Source organism: Schistocerca serialis, chromosome 5 (assembly GCF_023864345.2).
Source record: "Schistocerca serialis cubense isolate TAMUIC-IGC-003099 chromosome 5, iqSchSeri2.2, whole genome shotgun sequence".
Classification (NCBI taxonomy): domain Eukaryota; kingdom Metazoa; phylum Arthropoda; class Insecta; order Orthoptera; family Acrididae; genus Schistocerca; species Schistocerca serialis.
In genome coordinates, this window is record NC_064642.1 from 690,741,946 (window position 1) to 690,764,415 (window position 22,470).

The window sequence follows — 22,470 nt, forward strand, 5'->3', positions numbered from 1 at the left end:
CAAGAAACTGGCTTACTAAACCTCACTTCATTCTTCCTAGAGCCTAAAACAAATAAAAAGTATGATCCACAAGTACTCTCTACACCGTCCAACTTATACTTCATAGTGGTTCCAAACGCTTTTTTCTCGTGGACAACTAATACTTCATCACTCTTCTTAACGTAACTCACTTTCTCTACCACAATACTGACACCAAAAAGGAAAATTCTAATACCAAAATTCCATCGTCTGAACGAAGACTTATTTCATGACCACTGCTAACCAACCAAAGCTCTGCCTTACATTTATTCACTACATCTACCTATCAAAAATTCTTGTCGCCTAATACTCTGAATCTTCATGTCTTACACGAGATCCACCTGTTTAGTTAAATGCACATTTGGCACGTCGCTGCCGTCATCTCAACATGTCTGTCATTTAGTCATGTGACATCTACATTACCACCACAATCATAATGTAGCCCACAAAAGAATAGGTCTCCAAGCTGAAAATATTCTCTCCGGACTGCAAAAGAACTGCCTGACAAACTCACACTTATATAGAAACCAGAATACTTTTTTCAAAAACAACTCCCAATCAAACATGCGCAACATGCAACTAACAAGACAGAGGATAGAAATGTCCTCGTGAATGAAGAAAGAGATTGAAAGGAAATGTACTAAATCATGGCTATAACGTTAGCATTTCAACATACCTACTAAATTCGTAGACACACAAGGAAAAATCGGTTGTGCTGCCTCGTGGAGCAACCTCGTAATGTAAGGCACCTGTCCACGGTTCGCGCGGCTTTCCGCGTCGGTGTTCTGAGTCCTCCCTCGGGTATAGGAGTGTGTGTTGTCTTTAGCGTAACTTTGTTTAAGTTAGATTAAGTAGTGTGTAAGCCTAGCGACCGATGATCTCATCTATTTCAGTCACAGAGGAACTTACCACCACTAAAATTTTCAGTTGTGTTTTTTCGATATTATTACCAATATTTACGTCCATTACTCTCATCTCTAGTGTACGTTACGACGTAACAAGGTTTGAATAAAATGGGTCTGAGCACTATGGGTCTTAACTTCTGAGGTCATCAGTCCCCTAGAACTTAGAACTACTTAAACCTAACTAACCTAAGGACATCACACACATCCATGCCCAAGGCAGGATTCGAACCTGCGACCGTAGCGGTCTCGCGGTTCCAGACTGTAGGCCCTAGAACCGCTCGGCCACCCCGGGCGGCTAACAAGGTTTGAGGCTCGCCTCCGACACAGTGTCTCCATATAACAATTATCATAAGCACTCTGGTTTTCCTGAGTTAATATCTGTTCATCTCTCGATGACTCCACTCTACATACTGAGGCCATTGCTTACACTTCGTAGACCATAATTATTCCTGGACTGGTCGAAATTCTTCAAGGCTATCTTTACGAAGGCCCGCCAGAATTCGCTTGCAACCCAACAGTAGCTTCTCATAGAATATTATGATCAGGTCGGAGGGGCGTTGAGGAATTGATTGTCACTTATCACATCCTTCAACAAATTCAATGAACTGAAGAATCTGGGTTCTCCAAGATTACGTCCTGCAATTACTACTTATTTGACTCTCTCCTTCTTCGCTCTGAATTAATAACCGGCCAACGAGGCACTTGTAAACTCTCCGTATGACTCACAGATTAATCTCGATCGCATTTTCGTTGCTGATTAGGCTCGGGGTGGTTATTCACAAAATCCTAACATTGCCTCACAGGCTATATCGGCGCAAGTAATCGATTAAGCTGACCATCCCTATCTTTGAGTTTTACCCTTCATCTCTAAATATCTGTAATTTTCGCAGAGATATATAAAGCTCATAATCAAACGGCTCACTTTTTGGAAGACCTTTTGTGCATCACACAATGTCCTCTTCATTTCAGGTATCTTTCTGACTTCATGCTCAGTCATTTCTTTACTTCTGATCCCCGAGCTGCTGTAGAGCTTCACACAAGTGTTATTCAAATTCAGTGGACCTCTGACTAATTCTCTCCCCTACCTTCTGTAACCGTTCCTGTAACTTATCTATGTATATGCCTCATGCAGCTTCAAGACGCTCTATCTCACAAATTTGTTGCTGCAAGTGTGAAATTTTTTCCAACTGGAGTCTTTTATCCACCAAACAGTACTTCTGATTCGCAAACACTGCTCCCATCTCCTTTGGTGATTCCATGATATTTTTACCTTGTACCTCTACTCTCATGTGCTTTATCATTTCTTTCAGCATGTCACATTTGTCTTTCTCCCCATTGTACTTGAGGGAAGGTATCAGTCGCACCCACATTCTGCAAAACTACTGCGTCCTCTTTCATGCTACTATCCTTTCTGTTTTTTTCAGTTTCTACAAGTTATGTCCTGTCACTCACTTCATCATGAAATCCACTTACATTTGCTGACTCCTCCTGGTCAGTGGGCGTCTGACCACATGTAATACATCCCTTTTGACCACTGACTACTTCATCCTTCATATATATACAGGGTGTTACAAAAAGGTACGGCCAAACTTTCAGGAAACATTCCTCACAAAGAAATAAAGAAAAGATGTTATGTGGACATGTGTCCGGAAATGCTTAATTTCCATGTTAGAGCTCATTTTAGTTTCGTCAGTATGTACTGTACTTGGAGCATGATTTCATACGGGATACTCTACCTGTGTTGCTAGAACATGTGCCTTTACAAGTACGACACAACATGTGGTTCATGCACGATGGAGCTCCTGCAAATTTCAGTCGAAGTGTTCGTACGCTTCTCAACAACAGATTCGGTGACCGATGGATTGGTAGAGGCGGACCAATTCCATGGCCTCCACGCTCTCCTGACCTCAACCCTATTGACTTTCATTTATGGTGGCATCTGAATGCTCTTGTCTACGCAACCCCGGTACCAAATGTTGAGAACCTTCGTGCTCGTATTGTGGACGGGTGTGATACAATACGCCATTCTCCAGGGCTGCATCAGCGCATCAGGGATTCCATGCGACGGAGGGTGGATGCATGTATCCTAGCTAACGGAGGACATTTCGAACATTTCCTGTAACAAAGTGTTTGAAGTCACGCTGGTACGTTCTGTTGCTGTGTGTTTCCATTCCATGATTAACGTGATTTGAAGAGAAGTAATAAAATGAGCTCTAACATGGAAAGTAAGCGTTTCCGGACACATGTCCACATAACATATTTTCTTTCTTTGTGTGCGAGGAATGTTTCCTGAAAGATTGGCCGTACCCTTTTGTAACACCCTATATATATATAGCTTGCTTGTCCGTATTTGGAGCGATATACTGTACATCACTGATTCTGCTTATCAGGGATCCGACAGCTTGCTGGTAAGATTGTGGAGGTATGTGGCATTAGATGCCTACGCACAGGCCATGTAACTCGCGTAAATAACGGGGTGCTGGTCTGCGTACGCGGTTTTTGGTATCACGAAGACTGAAACTTCGGAGTGCACTTTGTAAATCAAATGGCGAGCTGGGTGTATGGAATTGACACAACGTAGTATTAGCTATAGTGTAACAAAAGAAAAGCAGTGGTGTGTGTGGTAGGGCAGCCATGAAATAAAATTAAAGTGTGGAATCCATTTGATCAGTAACCAGTACTGCATTGCTCACTGGATTGGAAGCAAGAACAGCCGATGGTTCTTCCTAACTTCAGACAAATATAAGAAGGGAGCACATACCGCAGTAGAGTACTAACTTCCATGACAAAATTCTCCCATCGCTTAATCATTCCAGGGATAACTTCTCATATTGAGCTAGTTATAGCGTGCGTTGTTCTATCATCATCTTCTAAGTCTCTCTTCTCCATCCCATGATTATTCAGCTGCGTGGAGGGTCATCAAGCGTACGACATAAGTACCTGGAAAAATGTTGCCTATATTTTGCGTTACGAAAGATCTTGAAATGTCGTTCTTGAATGTATTTCCGAAAGTCCAAAGTGCTGTCTTGAAACAAGCGTGCCTGCAAAGCCACAGCAACATGGTTAGTTTTGGTTCAAATGGCTCTGAGCACTATGCGTCTTAACGTCGGAGGTCATCAGTCACCTAGAACTTAGAACTAATTAAACCTAACTAACCTAATGACATCACACACATCCATGCCCGAGGCAGGATTCGAACCTGCGACTGTAGCGGTCGCTCGGTTCCAGGCTGTAGCGCCTAGAACCGCACGGCCACTACGGCCGGCGTTAGTTTCGGTATGCAGCCTATATGTCTCATCCGGAAATAATTGAATCTTAGGTTTAACATGATTTGATGTCACACTAAGAGTATACGCTTCATTCATTAAGCGCCACACTGCCTCCGACACGCAGCAGCTAATACGTTGTTCATCGTCGTCTTAGAGCTCACAGCCGTGCACAGCGGTGATTCCACCATACGGATCATGTGTAGCCCCGATCTGGTCACCTACTTGCCGTTAACCGTAATAAACCACATAGCAGTGACGGCGGTATCCAGCGTAATATTGTAAGACTCCTTGCAGAAACAACAGCAAATTGTAGTACGGACATTTTGTAACACGCCATTCTTCAGTGCCCTGGCAGGATTTTGTCTTGCACTGTTTTTAAATTCACTGTCAAATTGAATTTATATGTTATGAATTCTTTGCCAGTCTCTTCTACTATAGCATTAAATTCATCCTCCATTTCCGATAAGGTATTATATTTCTTCGGCCTTTCTTACAACTTTTGCGTGTAACGTCCCATAGTTCACTTTTACTGTGGTAAATTGAGATTGTTTACTTCAGCCAGGAGTGACAGACCAGGCTCCATTTTCCCGAATGCGTGCCACTGAACCAGCAGCATCAGAATTAAATTCAACGTACCACTGCATTTATTAATATTTCTATTCTCCGTGTATTCGTATTTTACCCACTGTTATTAATTACTAAGAGTTTGGGTCAACATATTTTTAAAAGTTGTAGAACTTGATCACATAGTGTTAAGTAAATTGTGGCTGCAATTTATACATTGTTACAGTATTTCTGAACTAATTAAAGTTTTTGAGTTTAAACATTTTAAATAATCAATGTACATAATCCAATTTTTTACTTAATGCCTAAAAGAGTTTTCTTATTGACAGCCTGGAACATATGAAGGGCTTATTTCAATAGTGGTACGAGTCCATTACCTCCACTTTTCTGTCTACAATGCCTCTGAAATTAATTATCCAAACAAACAGATAGAAAGGTTCTTCTCTAGCAATAAGCCAAATGCTTGAATATTTATGGTATCTTAACTGCAGATTTTTCAGTGCTCATTTAACTTTAGGACAGTGCATCTCAGAATGAACAAAAGTGTACTTGTACCACTATTGAAATAAGCCCTTCATGTGTCTAGAGTTCCTTTATAAAAACAATTTTAGTTGCACGTAACGCGGTAAGATTTTGCCACTAAAAATTTATGGTTTCGACGTGTCGTATTTCATGGTTACTTTGCATGGTATCGCACTTTTAGGTGGGATTATCGAACTGGTAATCGGCTTGCTGCGTGTATTCATACCACCGACCACACGTATGGTGATATGTGATGTCGACAACATGTATACTAATATGCCTATTTTTCATATGCGGATTATTACCACAGCTTCTCGGAGAAGCCATCTAAGATGGTGGTTTATTTTAAAAAAAGTTTCATCTTTATTAATTATTTTAGATTCTGGATTGATTTTTATTCAGAAGGAGTCTTAGCAGGGCTCACCGCTTGCCTACGGGTAGCAAACATTTTTTGACGAACTTTGAGGAAGAATTAATGACAAAATTCCCTCAACTTGCTAGAAGATTAATTTAAGGGAATAGATATGTTACGATGTTTCCATATTATATGATGCCAATAATGTTGAGAGCGACGAGTTTCTCTGGGATATAAATACACTCCTAGAAATGGATAAAAGAACACATTTACACCGGTGTGTCAGACCCACCATACTTGCTCCGGACACTGCAAGAGGGCTGTACAAGCAATGATCACACGCACGGCACAGCGGATACACCAGGAACCGCGGTGTTGGCCGTCGAATGGCGCTAGCTGCGCAGCATTTGTGCACCGCCGACGTCTGTGTCAGCCAGTTTGCCGTGGCATACGGAGCTCCATCGCAGTCTTTAACACTGGTAGCATGCCGCGACAGCGTGGACGTGAACCGTAGGTGCAGTTGACGGACTTTGAGGGAGGGCGTATAGTGGGCATGCGGGAGGCCGGGTGGACGTACCGCCGAATTGCTCAACACGTGGGGCGTGAGGTCTCCACAGTACATCGATGTTGTCGCCAGTGGTCGACGGAAGGTGCACGTGCCCGTCGACCTGGGACCGGACCGCAGCGACGCACGGATGCACGCCAAGACCGTAGGATCCTACGCAGTGCCGTAGGGGACCGCACCGCCACTTCCCAGCAAATTAGGGACACTGTTGCTCCTGGGGTATCGGCGAGGACCATTCGCAACCGTCTCCATGAAGCTGGGCTACGGTCCCGCACACCGTTAGGCCGTCTTCCGCTCACGCCCCAACATCGTGCAGCCCGCCTCCAGTGGTGTCGCGACAGGCGTGAATGGAGGGACGAATGGAGACGTGTCGTCTTCAGCGATGAGAGTCGCTTCTGCCTTGGTACCAGTGATGGTCGTATGCGTGTTTGGCGCCGTGCAGGTGAGCGCCACAATCAGGACTGCATACGACCGAGGCACACAGGGCCAACACCCGGCATCATGGTGTGGGGAGCGATCTCCTACACTGGCCGTACACCACTGGTGATCGTCGAGGGGACACTGAATAGTGCACGGTACATCCAAACCGTCATCGAACCCATCGTTCTACCATTCCTAGACCGGCAAGGGAACTTGCTGTTCCAACAGTACAATGCACGTCCGCATGTATCCCGTGCCACCCAACGTGCTCTAGAAGGTGTAAGTCAACTACCCTGGCCAGCAAGATCTCCGGATCTGTCCCCCATTGAGCATGTTTGGGACTGGATGAAGCGTCGTCTCACGCGGTCTGCACGTCCAGCACGAACGCTGGTCCAACTGAGGCGCCAGGTGGAAATGGCATGGCAAGCCGTTCCACAGGACTACATCCAGCATCTCTACGATCGTCTCCATGGGAGAATAGCAGCCTGCATTGCTGCGAAAGGTGGATATACACTGTACTAGTGCCGACATTGTGCATGCTCTGTTGCCTGTGTCTATGTGCCTGTGGTTCTGTCAGTGTGATCATGTGATGTATCTGACCCCAGGAATGTGTCAATAAAGTTTCCCCTTCCTGGGACAATGAATTCACGGTGTTCTTATTTCAATTTCCAGGAGTGTATTTACGATACAATTTTTTTCCAGCTATGTTCAAAGTCTCACAAAAGTAAACATTACATATTAGATGATTATAATGTATTTGTTTCGTAATTATAATATCCTGTCACTTTTATTCCCCTTCATTGTAGGCCACGCAGAAGGTTCTTCATTTAACTTGCATGGGATAATATAGAATTTCAATTTCCAGGAGTGTAGCTTGATACAACAGATACAGTTTACTGCGCAGTGTCAGGATACTTTACCGTTTTTGCACCTCCAAGGGACGGTAAGAAATGGAAATACAGGTTTCGACATTTACCGAAAGCCACTCACGACAGACGTTGTTGTATACAGGCAGTCATTTCACTCAATGAAACATAGATCCTCAGCATTCCAAGCCATGTTAAACCGTATGCATTAAGTGCCCCTTACTAGTGAAGCTCAGATGGTAAAGTATGAGATTATATACACTAATTAGCGTATCAAAACGGCTACTATCCAGAATTTCTTAATCCATTTAAAAGAATTATACCGAAAAAGAAAATTTTTTTCTTCACTTAGCGGATAAGAGGCAGATTTTATGACGCCGACCAGCCGAGAAGACAAAGGAACGCACTGTTTTTTGTAGAATACCATACCTGGTAGCAATATCCGAAAAAACTTGGCCGACGTATAAGACCTAGAAACATTATTACAGAATATTTTACTTTTTTGGATCTAAGTAGAAAACTCAGGCAGAAGGAAAAATCCGTGGTAAATAAATATAACGTAGAGGTTGTCTACTACGTTTACATTCAGTGATAGCCCTAAGAAATATGTAGATCATTTCGAACAAGATGTCAGTAATCTTGAGATGTGGTACTATAGACGAATGTTGAAAATTAGGTGGACTGATAAGATAACGAATGATGAGGTTCTACGCAGAATCGGAGAGGAAAGGAATATGTGGAAAACACTGATAAGGAGAAGGGACAGGATGATAGGACATCTGCTAAGACATGAGGGAATGACTTCCATGGTACTAGAGGGAGCTGTAGAGGGCAAAAACTGTAGAGGAAGACAGAGATTGGAATACGTCAAGCAAATAATTGAGGACGTAGGTTGCAAGTGCTACTCTGAGATGAAGAGATTAGCACAGGAAAGGAATTCGTGGCGGGCCGCATCAAACCAGTCAGTAGACTGATGACCAAAAAAGAAACAACCTTAACTTAAATAATCCCTTATCTCCATCAACAGCGCACGTATGCGAAGAGGGGCATAACATCACAAGTACTTCAGAAAATTAAAAAACACTTCCCAAAAAAGAAAAGAATAATATATTTTGAATGTATTAGAGGAATCAGATATTTTTAGATATAAAAGAGAAAATGCACAGTTCACGTTGGCTGACAAAAAAAGTTTCAAATGGCTCTGAGCACTATGGGACTTGACGTCTCAGGTCATCAGTTTCCTAGAACTTAGAACTTCTTAAACCTAACCAACCTAAGGACATCACACACATCCATGCCCGAGGCTGGATTCGAACCTACGACCGTAGCTGTTCCAGACTGAAGCGCCTAGAGCCGCTCGGCCACACCGGCCGGCGTTGGCTATCCAATTAGTATTAAAGCACCATAGCATTCTGGCTAAATTTGATTTTACAATTAGGTATTAGTACTTAATAAAATTCTGTATTATCCTCGCTTGTAAAGGTAGCGACCTAGCACTCTTAGTCATGCGTATATAACGTCACATCATCCACATGGATAGTTTCCGTTCCGCCCGCCAGTTAGTCTCTCCTTGTCGTTCGTTTGGGCCGGTTTTACTTTGCCCAAAACTGGGTTGTCCTGACTTCACACGTGTGAGACATTACCACGTGATAATTACACATGCTAATTTGCATAGTGCCGCGACTAATCTAGTTATCAGTGATATTTTTTATCGCCAACCCTGCCCTTTTAAAATCTTTTATCGTCCACTTACTACAATCTATTTTTTTTCTTTTTAGATGCAGGCAAATTTTAAAGCATGTCTCTGTAACCGCAAGCTTCACCTATCAGCAATTTGTCCCAAATGAACTGAGCACCTCTTCGTTACCTTTCGCTCGCCGTAGTAGTGACAATATTCCCTGAATAGTAAATTAGGAGCGATGGGTATGGCTATGATCTTCTGACGTTGTGAGTTACGTTACACTTCCTTTACTATTTTTAATATCCAAAAAATTTTGTAACACTGTACTTCGCTTTTTACCATGTAGGCTGCACCTGATGTGTCTTTGGGACGTGATACCGGTTGTGTCCAAATAAAAATGAAATGCGGTAGGGAGCTGGTGTTGAGTGGAAAGGTACTGAGCCATAAAGAATTTACTGACGTTTCTAAAAACACAAGTTAATTTATTTAAAATCCAAGAATAACATTAACACATTGCCTCCAGAGCTGAAAAGACTGAATTTCAATAACACAACTGATGGCAAACACCCGAAAACGGCAACAGTATAAAATCACTTCCTTTATGTACAGAATATTAAATGAAGTATAAATACATTTACATTAGAAACAGCAAAACATATGATCATATGAATATGTCACATCAACCATCGGCTATTGCTACCGATTATCAAAACGTCATTGCCCTCGAAGTAGACAAAATGACTGACAAATGGGGTTCAAATTTGTGGTGATAGAAGCGGTGACCGAGGCTAAGCCAGTAGGAATAATTCTTCCTTCTCTACTAACATAGGACGGTGGTTGCCGCTGCCACGGTGCTAGAAACCATTAAAATTTCAATCATGGTACACAGCCATCTTTAACTACAGTTAACAAGAGACAGAATCACTTATCCTCTAACACAGAGACAACTCGTTAATTTCAAATTACAATGAAATGAATACCCCTAGCTGCATACAGGCGTTGATGTATAGCAACGGGGACAGTTGATAATGTGTGCCCCGACCGGGACTCGAACCCGAGATTTCCTGCTTACATGTCAGACGCTCTATCCATCTTTTTTCTTTCTTTTTCTTTTTTTGGTCGGTATTGTTCGTTGTGTTTGGCTTGGGCGGACGTCACAAGACATCCGTTGAGGACACAGAGGATAGTGCGACTGCAGCAACTTATCCCTGGTACGCCTCCACTGAGACCCACATTCCCAACAACGTATTGTCCCGCACTATATTCATAGTGCCCCTGCCCATTATACTCATTACCTGCGGCTTTTTGCCGATTCCCGTAAGAGTTCGGGCACTGCTTGTGCATCCGCACAGAAGAAGATGGTGAAACGGCCGGTAAGCCTTATATATAAAACTCGTTAATTGTTTAGTAAAAATACTAGCCAACAAGTAATTGTAGACATGCCTCGGAAATAAGGTAGGCAGATTAAACAATTTTTACTGACTATAAAGTACAATTCATAAATCAGATGAATTACATCTGCATTCTACACCCATGGATCCTAAAATCAGTTTGGAATAGTGACAGCCACAAGCTCACACACATTGACAGAACCGAACTCAAGTAGTACCAGGCAAAACCTTCATAAATCAACGATTTATATATTTAACAACCCGGATACAAAGCGACGTGCACATTAATCGGATGCTCACCGTATTTTTGCGTGAAAATCCAGCGCCTGTCGACAAACGCTTGCTCAGCGAGCGCCGAGAGAAGGCTTTAACGATGATTACTCGTAGTCGGAAACCCACGGGTATCATCCAGCACATGCCACCGCCTCCAGTACTTGCCAAGGTCAGACCGGACTCCAACCCGGCACCACAACGGACACAAACTGCTTCCCACTTCAATGGCAGAGGACACGCCGAATACTGTGCGTCCTGCCGAAGTAGCTTTTAACGAGCAATATTCACAGCGGCGACCAACACTCGGCCCGCCAAACCCGCAGTGAGCAAAGGCACCACTGTCGCCAACGGGCCACGGCAGACGCTGGGCCACAACAACGCGCGCCTCACTTGCGCTCCTCGCCACCCGTGTCACACTCACCTTTCCTCAGGCAGCCCTTAACCACCTTCTCCTCCGACCTGCCCTCTACCGGCGACAGTAACGCTCCATGCGCTCTTGCGACCAGAGTGATTCCAAATCCGCGGGAATTACGCAGAATTAAACGCGGGCGCATGCCACAAAAGTCAATTTTACCATCTGTTTGCGGAATTCTTCCTAACATTGTACCTTTCAACAGCTGCAGACGCCAGAATACAAGATAGTTCGTAGTCAATTATTGGTTGCTACTGGATACTCGTACTAACATTTCTGTGTAGTTCCATGCTGTCATCTACATCTACATCTACGTGATTACTCTGCTATTCAAATTAAAGTGCTTGGCAGAGGGTTAAAGGAAGCACCTCCAAGCCGTCTCTCGACAGTTCCACTCTCGAACAGCACGTGGAAAAGTCGAGCACTTAAATTTTTCTGTGTGAGCACTGATTTCTCTTATTTTATCGTGATGTTCATTTCATGAGAAGATCCCGTGGCAACGAAAAACGCCTTTGTTTTAATGATTGCCACTCCAATTCACGTAGCATGTCTGTGACACTATCTCCCCTATTTCGCGATAATACAAAACGAGCTGCCCTTCTTTATACTTTTTCGATGTCATCCGTCAGTCCCACCTGATGCGGATCCCACACCGCACAGCACTACTCCAAAATAGGACGGACAAGAGTGGTGTAAGCAGTCTATTTAGTAGACCTCTTGCACCTTCTAAGTGTTTTGGCAATTAATCGCAGTCTTTGGTTTGCTCTACCCACAATATTATCTATGTGATCGTTCCAATTTAGGTATTTGTAATAGTAATCCCTATGTATTTAGCTGAACTTACAGCCTTCAGATTTGTGTGACTTATCGTGTAATCGACATTTAGCTGACTTCTTTTAGTACTCATGTAATAACGTCACACTTTTCTTTATTCAGGGTCAATTGCCACTCTTCGCACCATACAGATATCTAAATCATTTTGCAAGTCGTTTTGATCATCTGATGACTACAAAATGGTAAATGACAGCATCATCTGCAAACAATCTGAGACGGCTACTCAGGTTGTCTGCTGTGTCGTTAATACCGATCAGGAACAATAGAGGGCCTCTAACACTTCCTTGGGAAACGCCGGATATAACTTCTGTTTTACTCGATGAGTTTCCGTCTATTACTACCAACTGTGACCTTCCTGACAGGAAATCACGAATCCAGTCGCACAACTGAGGCGATACTCCGCAGGCACGCAATTTGGTTAGAAGACACTTGCGAGGAACGGTGTCGAAAGCCTTCAGGAAATCTAAAAATATGGAATCAATTTGACATCCCCTGTCGATAGCACTTATTCATGAGCATTAAGAGCTAGTTGTGTTTCACAAGAACGATATTTTCTGAATCAATGCTGACTATGTGTCAATAAAGCGTTTTCTTCGCCGGCCGGTGTGGCCGTGCGGTTCTAGGCGCTTCAGTCTGGAAGCGCGTGACCGCTACGGTCTCAGGTTCGAATCCTGCCTCGGGCATGGATGTATGTGATGTCCTTGGGTTATTGATTGGCGACTCCATGTTGTCTTGTGCATTACGACCAAATAACAGGTATACTTGAAAAAAAAAAAAAGACAGCATTGGCCGTATATTTTTTACTATTGCAAAATCGATTTTCTGTCACTGAGTGACCATCTTCAGTGCTATATTGTATAACTTAAATTGGGATGCACTGTTGTCACTAAGCTTACGGCAATCACATTGCCGTAAGCTTAGTGACAACAGTGCATCCCAATTTAAGTTATACAATATAGCACTGAAGATGGTCACTCAGTGACAGAAAATAGATTTTGCAATAGTAAAAAATATACGACCAATGCTGTCTTTTTTTTTCAAGTCCTTGGGTTAGTTAGGTATAATTAGTTCCAAGTTCTAGGCGACTGATGACCTCAGAAGGTAAGTCGCATAGTGCTCAGAGCCATTTGATCCATTTTTCGTTTTCTTCGAGGCACTTTATAATGTTCGAATACAGTACTTGTTCCAAAACCCTACTGCAAATCGACATTAGTGATAGAGGCCTGTAATTTAGCGGATTACTCCTACATCCCTTTTTGGGTATTGGTGTGATTTGAGCAGTCTTTAGATACCGATCTTTGGAGCCAGTGGTTGTACATAATTGCTAAATATGGAGCTATTTGTATCAGCATATTCTGAAAGGAACCTGACTGGTATACAATGTCGACCAAAAGCCATGCCTTTATTAAGTGATTAAAGCTGCTTTGTTTCACCGAGGATATCTACCTCTACGTTTCTCATCTTGGCAGTTGTTCTTGATTGGAATTCAGGAATATTTACTTCGTCTTCTTTGGTGAATGGGTTTCTGAAGACTGTGTTTAATAACTCTGCTTTAGTGGCGCTGTCATTAGTGACTTCACCGTTGTTATCGCGCAATTTGAGGACAATTTCACACTGGCTGTGAAAGCAACGAGAACGAGGGAGTTCGCGGTCTTCGAAAGCGACACCGGCGCTGAAAAGAATGGGACGGCAAAGGCGTTTACTGTCTAGAACTGCTGCCCGATCAGCCTGTGAAAGTTCCTCGCTTCGGCCGTGCCATTGCGAAGAAAGAGTCGGGGATAAGGCGATGCTGAAAGTATAAGATGGTAGAGGTAGCAGGTTAAAAGTGCCGCCACCAGTATTTATAGCACGGAGGTACGTGCGAGATATGCCTGCCGCCAATACGAGATAACGGTCACAGAAGTTCCAACGCCAGACGGCAAGGCGAATTCTCGCCACAAGGCAATATAACGAATCTGGTTGTCTGAACTTTTGTGGTCAGAGGAGGAGCTACAATTTGTTCTACAAGTTTCTACTGAACTGAATATGAGCTGAAGGTGGTTGGCTGACAGCTTCATGAATCGTAGCGTGGGAGGCATTCCATTTGTAACAGGCGAGGTGACTCGCTGCATAGAGTTTACTCTAATGAGAACACACATCACTGCGTAGAATTGCGAGATATTGCTGGCACATCGAGTCGATGTGTACACTGCAGCACAAAAAGTAATCCACATAGAAGCAGATGGACATCTTCTTCCTGCCAAGTTGCTTTGTGTTTATCAGCAGAAAGGAACTGTTTTGTGCCCTATCACGGAAAGTAATGAAGTTTATGGTGGTGGTCCCACATGAAGCCATCGCATTTATTGTGCAGTGGTTCCATTTGAAACCACCCTGCACCTGCTGAAATACTGCATGAAAAACTTTTTTTTCACATTTTTCGATAATATTGTATGAGTTATATCCTAATAAAACAAAAAAGTTTAAAAAATGATTTTATTTATTTTGTGTCTGAAAGGGTTATGGGCAAACAAAACTCTTGATTCCTGTGCGGCAGTTTAATGAAGCAGTTCAGACCCTAGGAGTTTGCGGACACCAACTGACGTCCTGTGTGTAGTCAGAATTTACAGTTTTACAGCTGCGTAACGCTCTTCGTCTGGAAGACGGCCGGCAGCGACCGGCGCAGCGGAATTGTCCTCCCAGCACTGAATTCAAGGATATACGCACCACGGCTCGGCAGGTAGGGACTGTCTAACAGTAACGGTGTTGAGTTCCACTGATTTGATCACAGAGCTCGTTACTGTCAGTGCCAGTCAATCTGAACGCTTTCGTAACTTAGATGTTATTAAATCAGGATCAACATTTAGTGTTACCGTCGAATAATCGGGGGCGCGATTTCGATTCAAGTCATAGATGTTTTGCCGATCTCAGACTTACATTAATGAATAGCAGTTAACGTTCTATGTCAACACTCGTTCAATTTGTATACTTTTCTTTGAATGCTGTTATTACAATAAATATCTTGTAGTACGCAGTTGTTCTTCTTTTCCTAGAATTAGGTACCAAATATCGATCCTACTTAAGTTAGAGCATCATTATAACTTAAAGAACTAATTCACGTCTTATCCCTAGTTGCAGGTTGTCAACGGCAGTATTTTTTTAATTGACTTTTACGTGAGATCACTCAGTTCCGAACACAACATCGACAGCCATCAACATACACACGCCGTACGCTACCAATACGTCATGCTACACTCCGGGCTAACGTTGGAGACTGTTTAAATCCTTAATTGATTTAAGGGTCAAAGTTCGTTGTTCCTTCTTAAGATTCGTTTGAAAATATTGGAACTGTTTAAACTATTGTTTGTGGACCGAAGCCCGTTGCCATGTCATACTATTTGTTTGAAAATATTAGTGAACGAATGGAATTGTTTCTCAAGTACCAATGTATGCAAAATTTTAACGTTGCATTTTGGCAAAATAAAATGTCCCATAGAAGACTTAGCGACTTATTTCTCAAGGAGACCTGCAACCAATCCAACCTGCTCCATAAATAACTTCCACCACTCCAGTTTGCACTTACTGACTGCAAATAAAATGTCACAAAATAGTATTCCTCTTCGATTTCTTAAGTTGTTACGTAATATTAAAAGATCTTCGTTATCTGGCCAGTCAGTAAGTTAAAAACAAGTGCTACCACCCAGTAGTCTTTGGTTACTTTGTTCATTATTTTAAGTGATTATGTCTGTGACATCAGAAGTGTTATGATGTAGAAGAAGACGGTTTCAACTACTTGTTCAGAAAACTTCGGGCAGTAAAAGTTCAGGAACAAATATTGGAGAGAAATGAATGAAATATAATTATCTTTGTGCTTCTTATTTTCTATTAAATGTACAGTAAATGCGTCTTAAAGAAACCTAAGAATAATGTACGAGGGGTAGTTGGAAAATAAGTTTCCCCTGTCGACTGTGATCAGAGTTGTGTGGAAAGGAAAACAAAAGAGAACGAGACATTAAAGATAAGACATATCTTTATTTTTCTGCGTAATTTCCAAGTACATTGAGACATTTGTCATGCCGCTTTATAAGCTACAAAAAGCCTTCTAGGGCAAAATCAGGGCGATGGATACGGAAGAAGCGTTGAACGGCTTGTTTGACGTCAGCATTGCTTTCTGCCGAGAGTCTTTTTCAAAGCAGGAAACAGCTGGAAGTCACTTGGTGCGAGATCCGTACTGTAATGCGGATGGTGTAGGCGCTCCCAACCAAGGGTTGCAATATGGCTTTGCGTTGTCATCCCGGTGTGTGGTCTCACATTGTCCTCCAACAAGAGAACGCCAGATCTGAGAAGATTAGGCCGCTTTTTCCGAATCACCTCTTTCAATTTCGACAGAGTGGCACATTACCGCGCAGCATTGATGGTTGCATCCTCCAGAAAGTCCAGCAGCAAAACTCCTTTGGCGTCCCAGAAAACGGTTCAAAAATGGTTCAAATGGCTCTGAGCACTATGGAACTTAACATCTCACGTCATCAGTCCCCTAGAGCTTAGAACCACTTAAACCTAACTAACCTAAGGACATCACACACATCCATGCCCGAGGCAGGATTCGAACCTGCGACCGTAGCGGTCGCGCGGTTCCAGACTGAAGCGCGTAGAACCGCTCGGCCACCAGCGGCCGGTTCAGAAAACGGTGAGTAGCATTTTACCTGCAGACGGAGTGCTTTTGAACTTCTTTCGGACGGGTGATGACGAATGTTTCCACTCCATGGATGAGGCCTTCGATTCGGGCGTGTAATGGTGGACCCACGTTTCATCCCCCGTCACAATCCGAAGCAGAATGTCATTGCCAGATTCAGGGTAACGCAGGCTAACGTCATGCGTTGTTCCATGTGTGTCGGGGTCAGTTGGTGGGGCACCCATCGTGCTGACACCTTCATGTATCGAAGAATGTCGTGGATGATCTTGTGAGCTCGCTCATGTCCGATTCCAAGTTCTACCGCTACTCCATCGATGGTGATACGTCGGTTCGCTTTAATCATGTCATCCACCGTCCTGACATTTGCATCTGTAGTGGCAGTGCTCGTCCGTCCAGGTCTCGGTATGTCCTGCACTTGCTGACATCCATCACTGAATTGCAGGCACGCCGGCCGAAGTGGCCGTGCGGTTAAAGGCGCTGCAGTCTGGAACCGCAAGACCGCTACGGTCGCAGGTTCGAATCCTGCCTCGGGCATGGATGTATGTGATGTCCTTAGGTTAGTTAGGTTTAACTAGTTCTAAGTTCTAGGGGACTAATGACCTCAGCAGTTGAGTCCCATAGTGCTCAGAGCCATTTGAACCAATTGCAGGCACCATCTCTGCACCATTTGCCTCGACATCACACCTGACCGATGCACCTCAACAAGGCGGTTATGAATTTCTGTGCCTGATACTCCACGTGCCCATTCATAGCGGATGAAAGCTCTCACTATCGCCTTTGACCACGACTCCAAAACACAACTTCTCTCCGTAGCTCCGGCAAAAGACTGTGCGGCTGGCCTCTGCTTTGCGCAGGCACTGCGACAACACAATCTGCTTGATCGCGGTCGACCTCTACCCAATGGTGAATCGGTGTCTTGCACGTGCCCGTTCACCTGCCGTGCCGTCTTTCGCCCATGTAACACAACTCTGCCCACAGTCGACAGAAATGGTTTAAATGGCTCTGAGCACTATGGGACATAACATCTGAGGTTATCAGTCCCCCTGAACTTAGAACTACTTAAACCTAACTAACCTAAGGACATCACACACATCCATGACTGAGGCAGGATTCGAACCTGCGACCGTAGTGGTCGCGCGGTTCCAGACTGAAGCGCCTAGAACCGCTCGGCCACACCGGCCGGCCCACAGTCGACAGGGGAAGCTTATTCTCCATCTCCCCCTCGTAGAAAACGAATCCCAGCGCGGCAAACATACATCGACTGATTCTTGAGATGATATTTTTCGTAAGAGCTAATTCTGTAGAACTATAGAGTGACAGTGACCACCAGCGATGAGGCGATCCCGTTGTGACTAGCCACATCGTAAAGAACAGCGGACTTGAAACAAACAACTTCCCGCCGTCGCCGATCGCATTCGTCGTCGTCAAGGAAAATGAAATCGCGGAGTCTATACGAGAGTCACTGGCGCCAACGACACCCCCCGTATCGATGGCATTGACGACGTCCGGCTGTTCCCTTCCCTCCTCCGCAAACAAGCGGAGGCGCCGGCGAAGGCGGTGCGTCACTCGGCTTTCCGCCCGCTGCGTACCTACCTGCCCAGTGACGAACGGTCGAAACCGCGCGACCCCTTCCGTACGGGCGAACGAGTCGCTGCTAACTGGCCGTAACTCTGCGGATACGTCTTCCTTACATGAGAATGCGGCGCGCCCGAGTTTCGCGAGGCATGTTTATTGCGTTCTGCGACTTGGCCGCCCCTTTCCCGTAGGGCGGAAGCAGATATCTCAGCAACAGGGACGTCGCCCCAATGGTCGGCCGACATGAATTATTCCTTTACCGCCCATTACCGTTCCGCTCTGCCGGAATACATTACGCACGACTTCTTTTCCTCGCTTCTACCGACGACGTCCAATATTCATCACACGCTTCGCTCGTAGAAATAAATGTCATCCAGTATGTGACCCACTGCTGTTGACTTGCACAGATTCTAAACTTCGTCGCATTTCGACGTCAACCTGTTCCTTCAGTATTCGAAATGAAGGACAAGTTCCCTCAACTGAGTTAGCTTTCGCTAAAATCCGTGTATTTTCAGGTCAACATTGATTACAGCGTCATTCAGTAATTCACAAATATTTGTAAGGATCCGTTATCTGTACGAGATTATGAAGGAGTTTATGCAAAAATAAAAATTATTTTTTAATATTATTGACGGCCGTTGTGGCTTCAGTCCGGAACCGCGCTGCTGCTACGGTCGCAGGTTCTAATCCTGCCTCGGGCGTGGATGTGTGTGATGTCCTTAGGTTAGTTATGTTTAAGTAGTTCTAAGCCTAGGGGCAGATGTCCTCAGATGTTAAGTCCCATAGTGCTCAGAGCCATTTGAACCATTTAATATTATTTTCAGTATAAAAATACTTAATCGGTAATGGACAATATATAAAGAGCTTAGACTGATTATAATAGTCAAGAAGATTCCTACTTTAAATAGCACTATACATTTAAATGGTTATGCCACCATCTCTCGGTGGACTGTAATGTCTGTAAAATGTAGCATACAGCGAAGTAGCAAGAACGCTGTGTGTCATCTGGCAGCGCTAAACAACGGTTACAGTTAATTCACAAACTGAAAGGTTTTATGCACGTTTCTACATCTAAGTGTGAGCTGTACTGACTGCACATCCGGCGGACTACACTTTCTTTACACAGTCTGAACTTAGTGAAGCAATCAATTGATGATCTTTGTGCGTATTTTCAATTTTGTATTGACCAAATAGACTACTACTCCATTATAAGTGCCCCTCATTTTCTTTGCTGGTTTCTTCCTGTATGCTCTCATCTCCTCTATGAGTTGTTCCTTTCGTTTTCATGATCATATTGCTTCCATTCTCTTAGTTTCTCTGTCTTGGTGCCTATCTAAGTGTAACATATATTTTCTGAATAAATTTATTTTCTTTATTTCTGTTTTTACAATGTTACTTATTTTAAGATCTTCCATGGCGTATTAGGTCTACAACTTTGCTTCCGCTGTGTTTATTCGAAGTTCGAGGTTTTATTATGGAAAACTTACAAAACATTTACGGTTCAAAGTACTGGCAATCTTGGCCTCCACTTTGTCCCATTATTCGGGCAGCACAGGAATCCCGCGACGGTATAACTTGGGTCTTCTGATAAGATCTATGAATCTATCCAATCTTTAACTTGATCGTGTGAGTGGAGGTGCCGGTCAGCAAGGCTCTGTTCCATTTACCGTAAAAGATAAATGGAGAGAGCAATGACTGGATAATGCGGCGGTTGTGGTAGGACGTCCATTGCAACATTTCCAAGAGTGTTTTGACGGGTTTACAGACATGGGGCCGAGGAGTGTCATGCTGAAAAATCACCTTTACATGTCTATCGCTGTACTGTGGCTGTTTGTCTTTCAGTGCTCGGTTGAATCGCATCAATTACTTTCGATAACGACCTCCTGTGATCGTTTCAGTCGGTGTCAATACCTTCTCTGTTGCACCCCTATGACTATCTTCGTCGTCAAAATCATAATTTTTGAAGCGTTGAAACCATTCTCTACACGTTTTTCACTATTAGGTTCTTACCCAGCATTTTGTGATACCAGTCGCAGAATTCTTCATATGAAGGCAGAAAATTAAAACCTCCCGCAAATGTCGAGAAGTGGGCTCGTAGGTTTACATATTCAATCGAGAATAGCTTTATGCTGGAATCAAGAGACCATTAATACCTTGATGCCCTTGTGTTCACAAATGCGTAAGCTTACTGTATGACACTTATGACCCGCCACCTACACCACCACTTCTCGCTACTGCCTTCTACTGCAAAACGGCGGAAGCAAAGTTGCAGACCTAATATTTTGTGCAAGCTTTCGTTGATTTACTTTCTCGTATTTCAACATTTGTTAGGTTTATTTGTTTCTACCATTTCTGTAAAAACGCCCAAATAACACCAACCTTCTTTCTTTCATTAGTTCTGGTATTTCCTGGTTTCTCTAACACATCTATTCGTCGCCTCTAATTATCCAGCTCTCCGTTGTTTGCTCTATGCTGCCTACTTTTCGTGAAATTCTTCTAGCAAATGCGTTCGATCGATGTATTTACATTCTGTTGTTAAACATACACATACGTAGAAACTTCCTGTTGAAATGTCTCGATTGTAATGAGTTAGTTTCAGTTTCCATGACAGATAGCTTAGTTAACCCGTGTGCTCTTTGTATCCTGCTATCTGTTCACCTATGCGCTTCCAATTACTCTCATCGTTTTATTTCTCACAGATATTCGAAATATGTAACCTTCCCTTTTTACCTGTTACTATGTATTTGGTTTCTTTATTATATATGGCATGAACTTTGATTTTTTGACCTTTTACATCCTGAGTTCACATACGTTGATTGTTGTTCACACGTCTGCAGTTACATGACTGCACGTAATAAAGCTTCACCAAACATAGAGGACTCACTGGGAAAACACGGTTTATCTTCGTTCCACTTCATTTTCTTACTAGAACAATTCTGCTTTCGTATTTCATTCCTGGTTCCGGAGAGCACCGTTTTTACTTTTGCAGTACACTGCAGAACAGCTCATTTGATAAGCTGTCGACTTCCCTTACACAAAGCCTTTATTTTGAATGCTTATTTTCCATTACCCAGAATTATCTTACATGGTTTATTCTATCTTCACTGGAATAAATCCTCTATTGCGGTCAATCAACAAAAGTAGTATTTTTTGCTGTTTACAATTCTATGATGAAATACTGACTGCTTACCTGCTGTGCTCTATTATAGCAAATTTTGCGTAATTAAACGATTGCTGTCGGTTAGCGGTTACTCTGCTACATTAGTTTCAAGTACTTAAAATAGGCCGGCCGGGTTGGCCGAGCGGTTCTAGGCGCTACAGTCTAGAACCGCGCGACCGCTACGGTCGCAGGTTCGAATCCTGCCTCCGGCATGGATGTGTGTGATGTCCTTAGGTTAGTTAGGTTTAAGTAGTTCTAAGATCTAGGGGACTGATGACCTCAGAAGTTAAGTCCTATAGTGATCAGAGCCATTTGAACCATTTTGAACTTAAAATAGGATGTTTTAACTCTAATCAATGATAGTGATGACTATCTTTTGCCTTCGATATCTCTTACAGTTACTGGAATTTAGTATCTATCTTTTCTTGAAATTTGGATGACATGTATGAAAGTAACCTGAAGTTATGCCCCAAATGAATGGCCTCTTGTATGTAACGTTTGAACTCAAAATTTTGTATTTCAAACACTTTCTGACCACAATTGTGTTAAGGAAAAGACCAAAAGAAAGACATGAGTAGTTTACTTTATGAAACGTAATATTAATGGGCAGAAAATGAAAATTTCACGTAACTCTATGAACGTACTAAGGCCTTGCTTCAATTATGTGTAAATCACCCATTTTATGTGCAGTAAGCATGTTTGGCTCGATAAGTTAACGTGATTTTTCCTACTGAGAAATGTGAAGTTTAAAGACACAAAGCCACCACAACGTATATAAAATGATGAACTGTCTTCCTCTCTCTGTGCAACTGTACTGCTGACTTACCTTCCGACCTGAAAAATCATAAACATAAATATTCTAAATGTGCCACTTATTTCAGATATGAGAACTGTGCATGTTGACTGCAATGTTGGCTTTGTAAGACTAGTATCTTTGCTGAAGGCAGGAAACCTATGATATTACATGAAATAACTCGATGGCGATAACAAA